A 10,729-nucleotide genomic window follows, 5' to 3' on the forward strand; every position below is an offset into this window, starting at 1 on the left:
CCAACCAGGCTCTGCAGACCAAGAAAAGTGCATTTAAAAGACTATTTTTAAAAAAGATAAATAAAATGCAAAGAACCTAAATGTTTTCATGTTTCCAGAACTGAAGATTTCCAAGTGATCCTGTGTCTGGGTCTCTCTCATTTTCAGTCAGACTCGTCACAATTTAAAGAATGTTGTTACACTGAAGTGATTATTAGCAACAAACCCAGATTCTATGATTCTGTAAAAGCTTTGTTAAGTAGCTTTATTGCTATCTGAGGGTATGTCTACACTAGCCACCCTAGTTCGAACTAGGGTGGCTAATGTAGTCATTTGAACTTGCAAATGAATCCCGGGATTAAAATAGCCCTGCAATGAGCAGTAATGGTAGTTTGAATTAGGAGCTTTAATTCGAACTACCTAGCCCGTTCTGCATGTAGCTGCGGGCAGGGAGTTCGAACTACCGGGCATTTAAAAATGGCGGCGCCAGGGAACATGCAAATAAAGCCCGGGATATTTTAATCCCGGACATCATTTGCAAGTTCGAATGCATACATTAGCCACCCTAGTTCGAACTAGGGTGGCAGTGTAGACATACCCTGAGAGTTGGGCCAAATTAATAGTCATAGGGTTGAATCCTGACACTGTTGAAGTCAATGAGAGTTTTGCCATTGACTTCATGGAGACCAGGATTTCTCCAGAGATATTAAAGCCTGAAGTTAACAGGACTCTCTACTTTTTTAAGCTTAGGTCCAATTTGTACCTCTTTATGGCCTGTTAAGACTCAAAGAACGCTCTTATCCAGAAAAATGCTCCCAGTCCAATGTCAACACTAGGGATGGAATAATGTAGTCGATTAACCGATTAAACAATATGCAAAAGCTAATGATATGGACTACACACATTCCTCCTCTCCCCACCAGTAACTTTAGCAGGCTGGCTAGCAGCCCAGCTCGGTCCTGCCTTGCGCTGGGTCTGGGACCTATCTCCCTGCAGCTCTGCATTAAAAGTGTATTAGGAGCCAGACAGGCAGGCAGCCCGGTTCAGTTCCGGCTCATGCTGGGTCTGAGAGCTCAGACCCTCCCCAGGGCAGGAGCTGTTGCCATCCTGTATCAGAGGCAGCAGCGCAGGGTGACAGGGAGCCAGCTTGTGAGGGGAGCTGGTTTTTAAACTGGTTCCCCTTGTGGACCAGCTCCTGCCTGGCACTCCACGATGGTGTCTGGTACAGAGGAAGCAGCATAGAGTGGCAGGGGGCTTTTCGGGTGTAGGGCCAAAGCACACTGGCTTTTGGCCCCACCCCCAGGGACTATAGTATAGTCAACTAATCGATAAGTATACATGAGGTTAATCGACTATTCGCTTAATCGATATTTAGCATCCCTACTCAACACCCTGCCCCAGCAATGAATGGGGTGGAGTTCAGGCTAAGATTCTAGATGCTCTAGGCATATGTGAACAGTGTGGAATCCCTTCAACCAGAAACTGGGGGGGAAGGTAGCAAGAAAAGACATTGTCCCCAAACACACAGCCCCCCCTCCATGGCCTACAAAGGGCAGAAGTCAGGGGATGGGAGGATTTGGGGTACTGGATAAGGGGGGGAAATTAGGGTGCTTGGGGATGTAGTGAGGAAGGAGTTGGTGGTAGCTGAAGAAGGAATCGGGGTGGTTAGAAGGGTATGAGGGACAGTCAACTGACACTTTGCCCAAAATACACATTTTTGGAGTAAAGTGATGGGATTGGGGAAAGTGCAGGAGCAGAAGTGACATGGGGAGAGTGGGGGTAGATCTCTAGGGACAGGATGGATGGTATAACAGAGTGGGAGTCTCCTAGCTGTGGGAAGGCATATATCATGTGGTTGGTACTTACCAGAGAACATGACGTACACTTTGTGACATCAGCTACTTCCTCCCAGCTCTTGTGCCACCCAAGCTGGCTGGCCTCAGGTCCTTGGTCTGGGTGGTGCAACAATGAGGTCCATGATTTATGAACTGGACTCATGGACATGAATATACATAACTCAAAGCTGGTTTGAGCTAATTATTTCATGTAACCCATCAATCTTCATGTCATGATCTGCTGGTTCTGTTTATCTTACTCTGTTGTATGTATCATTTGTGTGTGTAAAATTAGACACGTGGAGTGGGGAATACTTTGTGGGTTTCAAACATGTGAATAAGAGACATGGAGGGTGTTACCCTCAACTGTTAAACTATGTCTTTTGTCCTTCAGTTTGAGCACTGGTTGGTAGGGAATGGCCTCAGTGCTTTAACAAAAGAATAGGAGAGGAGAGGCCTGGGTCTTTTGGCTGGGCTGCACCTGAAGAAAGGGATCAGGGACCCCAGGGCATGGAAGACAGCCCTGGTTTAGAGTGGCAGCTGGAAAAGAGGTTTTAGGGTGAGTTTAAGTTTGCACTGAGGTTTCAGTGGAGAATTAGCCAAGTGATTTTATTTCTTTTGATTTGTAACCTACTTTGCTCTGCCTACTTTCACTTATTATTACTTAAATCCTACTGCTTCAACATAATAAAACAATTTTTATTTTCTATCAAACCCGGTGTAAGCAATTGTTATCTGGGGAGGCAACCAGTGTGCACATTCCCCCTTTCATTGCTAAAGGGGGCTTACCTAATTCTTTGGGGGTTGATCCCATCTGGGGAGTGCTCTCTCAGGAGGCTGGGCCCTAAACGACACTCTCCTTGGACCTGAAGTGGTTCAGTGTCTGTACTGCTTCTTGGTGGAGGCAGGGACCTCAGCTCGGGGCCTCGGCTGGGGGAGACCAGCGGAGCTGCCCAGCAGGACCCGGTGGTGAGGAGGCCCAGAGAGCCAGAAGGCGAGTGGCAGTAGATGTGTCAGCACCCCGGGAGGCACCCCCGAGGGGTCGGCTGTGACCGCACTCCGTCACACCCAGCTCTTCTGCTATGGGCCAAACTTGCGTGAGTATCTTTTATTACTTGGGATAGGGGGTCATGACATGCCTCACTCTAATTTGGCTCAGTTGACTGCCTGTCATCAAACATTGGGGTGGCTTGGCAAAATCAGAGTGACACTGAAACCCCATACAAGAGTGGGGAACTGAGCCCAGTCAACCCTGCATCCCTTTGACACATTCTCACAAACCAAATTTGGATCACAACTCTTGAGGTAAGGAGTCTCAATATAGTTTGGTTTCCTGTACAGCACACTCCATAGAATTTTCTCTGGTAATTCCTGTGTCAAACCCACACTATCTGCCTGAGCTAGAGCATAATGATTCAGTTAAACTCCTGGAACTTCTGTGAGCACAACAGGCATATGCTGGTATAAAACTGGCAGAAGAGAAAGCATCAGGGTCAGTGTTACTGAAGAAAGCAATGAATTAATCAAAAAAGCAGAAAGATTCACACAAGTCAAAAACACCAGGCAAATTTTCCCTCTCCTTTCTGCAAAGTAGATCCCAACTCTGTTCTCTTTACTATTTGTATTTACTATTTCTATTGTTATAGAGCCCAACGGCCCCACTTAGACTGAGGACCTATTCGATTATGAATTATTATGGTGGGGCAGCTGCTTCGCCCAGGCAGAAAAAAAGTTAAGGCAGCATGGGAGAGATTGTTCAGAAACCAGCCAATAAAGAAGGAGCTTATTGAGAGAGCCAATCAAGGGAAGGCTTGCTGAAGTAGTCAGTCAAGGCCAGTGAGGGCCATATATAAAGAGCTGCTCAGCATAGCAGATGATAGTCTTTCCCTGGAGGACAGGCACCACAGACACAGTGGTACTGGATAAGGGAGCAGGATGGTGTTCCAATCTGATGATTGCCAGATTCAGGCCCCTGATACAAAGAGCCAGGAAGGGGCTGGAGCTATGGGGAAATAGCCAATGGAAATGGATGGAGTCAGTGCATGGCTTCCCCCTAGAGTGTCCTGGGTTGGGACCTGGAGTAGTAGGTAGACCTGGGTTTCACCCTGCCCCGTGAACCTATATGCCAAAGAGGAGAGTAAATGATATCCAGACTGCAATTGGCTGCTGAGACAAATGTTGAAACTGAAGACGGTTGGTCCCATGGAAAGGGAAAGGACTGAATGGGGCACAGCCAGGAGGCCATGCCTAGAAGAGAATGCTGCGGTCCAGGGACTTTCGGTCCCAGAGTTGTGGAGACAGAAGAAGTGATGAAGGCAAGATGCCATTAGAGGAAGGTGCATTGTTGGAGAGCTAATTCCCAGGATGGCCAACAGAAGTCACTGCAGTTGTGAGTCCCACCCTCTTACAATTACATATAATTTCAGTTAGCCACATTCATGGTGTTCCACTGTAGCTTTATGGGTATGTCTACACTACCCTCCTAGTTCGAACTAGGAGGGTAATGTATGCATACCGCACTTGCTAATGAAGCCCGGGATTTGAATTTCCCGGGCTTCATTAGCATAAGCGGGGAGCCGCCATTTTTAAATCCCCGCTGCTTCGAACCCCGTGTAGCGCGGCTACACGGGGCTCGAACTAGGTAGTTCGGACTAGGGTGCCTATTCCGAACTACCGGTACACCTCGTTTCACGAGGAGTACCGGTAGTTCGGAATAGGACCCTAGTCCGAACTACCTAGTTCGAGCCCCGTGTAGCCGCGCTACACGGGGTTCGAAGCAGCGGGGATTTAAAAATGGCGGCTCCCCGCTTATGCTAATGAAGCCCGGGAAATTCAAATCCCGCTTCATTAGCAAGTGCGGTATGCATACATTACCCCGCTAGTTCGAACTAGCGGGGTAGTGTAGACATACCCTATGTTAGTTAATTAACAGCTAATTACTTTTCATTTAGCCTCTTAGTGCTTGTTAGAGCTAATCAATGACTTCATATTTTATAGTGCTTCTAAACAATTATGGGGACATACCATGACTAATCAGTTTTAAAATAAATGAATCAGAATTAAATTATATGCAGTCATTTTAATATATTTGTGCTTGTTTTAATGAAATCCATAAAGTTGTTTTTACTTTTTAATAAAGTACATAGGCTTAAATAAACATCAGTATTACTGTCTTTGTTCCCAGCACCTGAATATCAATTCCAGCTCAAAATAGCACTTGCTTTTAACCGAACTTCCAATTACCTAAAAGTTTCAGCTGTCCCCCAGGTCATTCAGATAAACTGGCTTCTATTGAACCCAAAAAACATAGTAAAATGGGCTCTGCTCTGCAGAAATTATAATCTAAATTGAATCTGGATTTAATGAGCAAAGGTAAATAAGATGAGACATTTGCCTTTACAGAGCATTTTTTTACAAATAGCAAGATGCCAACCATCCAACTTCTAATTAAAAGTAAAGTAAATAAATATTAAAGAGATTAGGTTGGAAGATCAAGCAGAGAACACATTCCATCAGCTTTAAGGTAGGTGTAGAACCAACTGTGTACTAAATATAGCAGTCTGTGTAATAAAGACTGCTATTAAGAAAGGTTTGCATGGAGCCTTGTATGTTCTGTATATTATATTTATGCAACAAACAAAGATGTAATCTGGTTACTAAATCCTAAGGACATCAGACCAGATCATCGGATGGTATAAATAAGTGTTGTTCCATTGACTTCAACAATGTGAGGACTATTTTCACCAGGTGAGGAATGGACCCTTTAATTAGTTTGTAAGATGTTCTACAGAAGCTAATTCAAAATGTTAAATGTTGTGTCCTACAGAGATAATTGTTCGAAGGGTAGGAAGAGTAGGGTTGCCAGGTGTCCTGTTTTGAACTGGACAGTCCAGTATTTTAGCTTTCTGTTCAGGAAACAAATTGAGAAAATATAAATGAGAAAATATAAATGTCTGGTATTTTCTAAATATGATGTAATATAGATTGTGATGTAATGTCAAGTGTGTCCTGTATTTTTGTTGAAACCATCTGGCAACCCTAAGAGAGAGGCAGAAGGGAAGATGTGAATTAGAATGTGAGGGAAGGAGGGATAACTGGGAGGAACAGGAAGTTGACTATTTTATCAGTCTTTTAAAAACTAACAAATATTTAATTATTTTTTTCCTGGTTTTGGCATAATCTACACATAGGAATCCTTTCAAAGATTAAGCATTCGGCTGTTAATCTATATTGTTCAATGTACATTCTGTGTAGAATCTTTCAGGTTACAGGAAGTTGGCTCACTCTTTGTCTCCTAGCCTGGTGTGGTAGATTCTCCATCATTCAAATTACTTAAATTAAGATAGGATGTCTAAAGTCTTAGTTCTCGCTCATTCAGAAGTTATGGGCTTAATTCAGGAATCACTAGGTGAAATTCTCTGGCCTATATTAGAAAATCAGATTAGAAAATCATAATGGTCCTTTCTGGCCTTCATGTCTATGATCTCATCACATAAATAAACCCAATGCCATAAAGGGACTTAGACACCCATCTCCAATTGAAATCAATGGGAATTAGGCACCTAAACGTGTCTGTGAATTCCAACCCTGTTTGCCCAGTGAAATCCACACACTCTGGCTACGTCTACACTGGCATGATTTTCTGGAAATGCTTTTAACGGAAAACTTTTCTGTTAAAAGCATTTTCGGAACAGAGCGTCTAGATTGGCAGGACGCTTTTCCGGAAAAGCACTTTTTTGGGAAAAGCGTCCGTGGCCAATCTAGACGCGCTTTTCCGCAAAAAAGCCCCGATCGCCATTTTCGCGATCGGGGCTTTTTTTGCTGAAAATAGAACTATGCTGTCTACATTGGCCCTTTTGGGCAAAAGTCTTTCGGAAAAAGACTTTTGCCCGAACGGGAGCAGCATAGTATTTCCGGAAAAACACTGACGATCTTACATGAGATCGTCAGTGCTTTTCCGGAAATTCAAGCGGCCAGTGTAGACAGCTGGCAAGTTTTTCCAGAAAATCAGATGATTTTCCAGAAAAACTTGCCAGTGTAGACACAGCCTCTGAGTTAGGGACCCAGGCTCCCTATACAAGGGGTGGGGACCTAAGTCTTGCCTGGATCTGGCCCCTGAGGCTCGGGGCTCTACCTCAGCATTGGGGAGCCCACACTGGAGCTTCAGCCCTCCACTGTTCCCCACGTGGGGCTGGAGCATACAAAATCTACTAGCCTGGGCCTGAGTGATTTTTCTGTGGGTCAGCAGCCCCTGTCCCAAAAAAGGTTCCCCACTGCTGCCTTATCAGAGATTGTAGTTTTCTCTTTCTTTTCTCCAAGCTCTCTTGTGGTAAAAGGGCTTGGGGGTACCCCTCTGAAGGAAATCCAAGTGCTTTCTTCCTGGATTCAGGAAGAAGGAGGTTTTTGTTTCATTTGATGGTGGCAGCTACCTCCCAAGGCCAGGGAATCTGTGACCTTGGGAGCTTTTAAGCTGAAGCCTACAGAAGCAAGGCATTTTTAAGGTCCCTTGCGGGTCCCTACCTTCTGAACTTGGAGCGCCAGTGGGGAACAGCCTTGACACACATACAAATGGGATTACATCAGGATTGAGGTAACAGTAAACATGTCCAAAGGCAAAAACATTGGTGGCCATGGGGACTTTAGTGGAAGAAACATAGATAGCTCCAAACTGGACAGCAGCTAAGCAAGGGGTTTTGAGGATATTACTGCAACCTAAGGTTTTAGGCCCAGATCCACAAAAGACTTATTTGATATATTTAAATAAAAAAATGAAAATTCAAGTCTATGGCTTCATCACATAAACAAATCCAACTCCACAAAGAGGCTTAGGCACCCAACTTCTAGCTACGGGGTAAATAAGGGTAAGGGGACTGGCTTTCTGCACACCAATTATTGAAAATGTTCCCACACCATGGTATCTTAGCTTAGATTTGGAGGAAAGAAAAACCTGAAAGTGAAATCTATCAAAAGCTATTAGTATGCAAATCAGGCTGAATGTCAGGGTTCCTCCGCCCCACCCCCCCCCATGATGAATAAAGTGAAAAAAATATATTAAAATATTGAAAAATAAAGTTGATACATAAATGATTTTGTTGTTGTTGTTTTAAACATTTACAGCACTGGCTTTCTTTCTACATGTGCTTCTTTTAGCATTTACAAGACACTAATAGCTACATGCAGTGTTAAGAGTCAACATGTCTGTGCACAGATGATAGGGTATTTTAATTTGAATGCTCCTTTTATACATATTAAGATTCTACTTCCACTGCAGTCAATTGCACAAGTTGCACTGACTTTACCAGGAGCTGAATCTATCCGAAAAAGAGAATGCAAAAGCTGACTAACCAAAATATGCATAATACATATCACTTCGTAACTGCAGTTTGATAGAGTGAGACTGTACCTACCCAAACCACAATATCAAGTTCTGTATCCAGAGAGATATTTTATATAAAGCAACATTCCAGATAGTCCAGATTTGAGTTCAAATTACTGCAGTCACATTTAATACAGCCACTGAATAATTGGACACTTTGATGTAGATGCACATGGTTTCAATGATGCTAAATTTATGAATTTGTCATTTTTTTTAAACCATAGGCCATAAGACTGAAAGGCAGCCAGAAAGAGCCACATCAAGAAATGTTGCTGATGTAAACTGAATTAAGCTGAGTGTAAAAACTGCACCAGCCATTTGTATGAAAAGAACAGTAAACAAAAATAATTAGAAGTATTATTTTTGCTTGAATCAGGTATGGTTGTTTTAGATTCAGAAGGCAAATTGCTGAAGTAAAAAATGTGTGGAGAAAGACTGTTGCTAAGGAGACACCTGACACAGAGCATGCTCCAATTCAGTGCTAGAGAAAGCAAATCTCCCCTCTTCATCCCCCTCGCCCCGATTACAAAGGCTATGTCTACACTGGTGCGTTCTCACGCAAAAACTCTTTTGCAGAAGAGTTCTTCTGCAAAAACTCTTCCAGAAGAGAGCGTCTACACTGGCATGTGCTTTTGCGCAAGAGCATCCATGCCAGTGCAGATGCTGTCTTGTGCAAGAAAGCTCTGATGGCCATTTTAACCACAGGGCTTTCTTGTGCAAGAAATTCATGTTGCCTGTCTACACTGGCCTCTTCTGGAAGAGCTCTTGCACAAGAGGGATTATTCCTGAGCGGGAGCATCAGAGTTCTTGCACAACAAGCCCTGATTTTATATATTAGAACGTCAGTTTACTTGCGCAAGAACACGCGGTCAGTGTAGACAGGCAGCAAGTTTTTGCACAAGAGCGGCCACTTTTGCACCAGATCGCGCCAGTGTAGACACAGCCAAAGAGTGAGAGCAAACTTGGGGAAAGATTATTGCTATACTTCCAAGCTCAGCCCACAACATAAACCCTGCAAATCTAAGATGTAGTTCACATTGGATTGTGCAGATACTCAAAATACTATGTATGCTGGGTGACCTCTGCTAGGCCTCCCTGGATTTTCAGTCCATTCATGAGGGCTTAGGCTAGGTTCCATATGCATGTAGATAAAACCAGTATTTGAATTTGTTTAGTCCAGGAGCCTCCCCACAAACTGACAAAAAATCAGCATGTAACTCAGTTTCTCTACAATAGAAGAGATTACTTGAGCCTGCCATTTGAGAGAGTTCAATCAAACCTGACTCTTGGATCACTACACCATTGCCTAATGGCTAGGTTTGTTATATATATTTTTTTCAAACATAAACTTGCACTGTAAACTGACTTTCGGCATATGTACTCTAGAAAAATCTAGCCTTTTCAAAAACCCAGCTTGGGGTGAATTTCAATTAAATACTAATAAGAAGGAAATGGATGGAATAAAGGGAACTTGTAAAATTATACCACAAAGACTCCATTTTTTCCCTTCTTAACCACTGTGAGGATGACCCACAGCTTCCAAATTGCATTTGGCCCAGCTTGGCCAGGAGAAAATGGGCTCATGCAATTTTAAACAGTATGTTCTTGTAAAGAGGCTATAATTAATTTAACATTTGTTAGGAAAGGACAATCTTACAATGCACTCAACGTTGGCATTTCCCAGAGACAATCTTTCAGCGAAGACTATGAGTCCGCCCAATTCACCATATAAATCATTCAGACGTGTGGTTTCTTTTAACAGATATTTTTCTTGAAAAGTGATCACTCATACTGAGCCTTGCTCTGAATCAGGTGAAAAACAAAAATATACAAAATAAACAATAAATTGGGGACACTTTAGGCAAAAACTGTATCTTCAAGCAACAAGGAGCTTTTTCTGTTTGTGGTACCTTTGCTGGAAAGTTTTTCTTCAATTAACCACAAGGATGTATTTTGGGTATTAAAAGTGACATTCAGGAGAACACACAGCCTTGTTCATGCTAAAGATAAATAGAATTGGAGAGCCTGTGTTTGGAGATAAGAAACTACATGAAATCATTTCTTGGGAACTACAAGGAGATAATTTGGGTTCAGCTCCCTTTAACGGGGACTTATACCCATCGAAGCATGAGCTGAATTTATCCTCATGTTACAGTGAAGTGGGTCTGGCCCACGAAAGCTCATCACCTATTAAACCATCTTGTTAGTCTTTAAAGTGCTACACAGTCCTGTTTTTTGTTTCAGCTACACCAGACTAACACAGCTACATTTCTATCACTGTTCTTATTTAAGCGCTTGATGTTAATAAGTCAGTTTTTTCAAACAGATTGGATTCAGCAAGGGGCAGGCTCAAATAGTGAGGGCAGGTCTACACTTACTGGGGGTTTGTCTACACTACAGCGCTAATTCGAACTAACTTAGTTGGAATTAGTTAATTCGAACTAAGCTAATTCGAACTAATGCATTTAGAACTAAAAACTAGTTCAAATTAGTGTTTTGCTAATTCGAACGAGCATGTCCACATTAAGTGGACCCTGAA

The sequence above is a fragment of the Pelodiscus sinensis genome, chromosome 1 (assembly GCF_052426305.1).
Source record: "Pelodiscus sinensis isolate ZL-2025 chromosome 1, ASM5242630v1, whole genome shotgun sequence".
NCBI classification, from domain to species: domain Eukaryota; kingdom Metazoa; phylum Chordata; order Testudines; family Trionychidae; genus Pelodiscus; species Pelodiscus sinensis.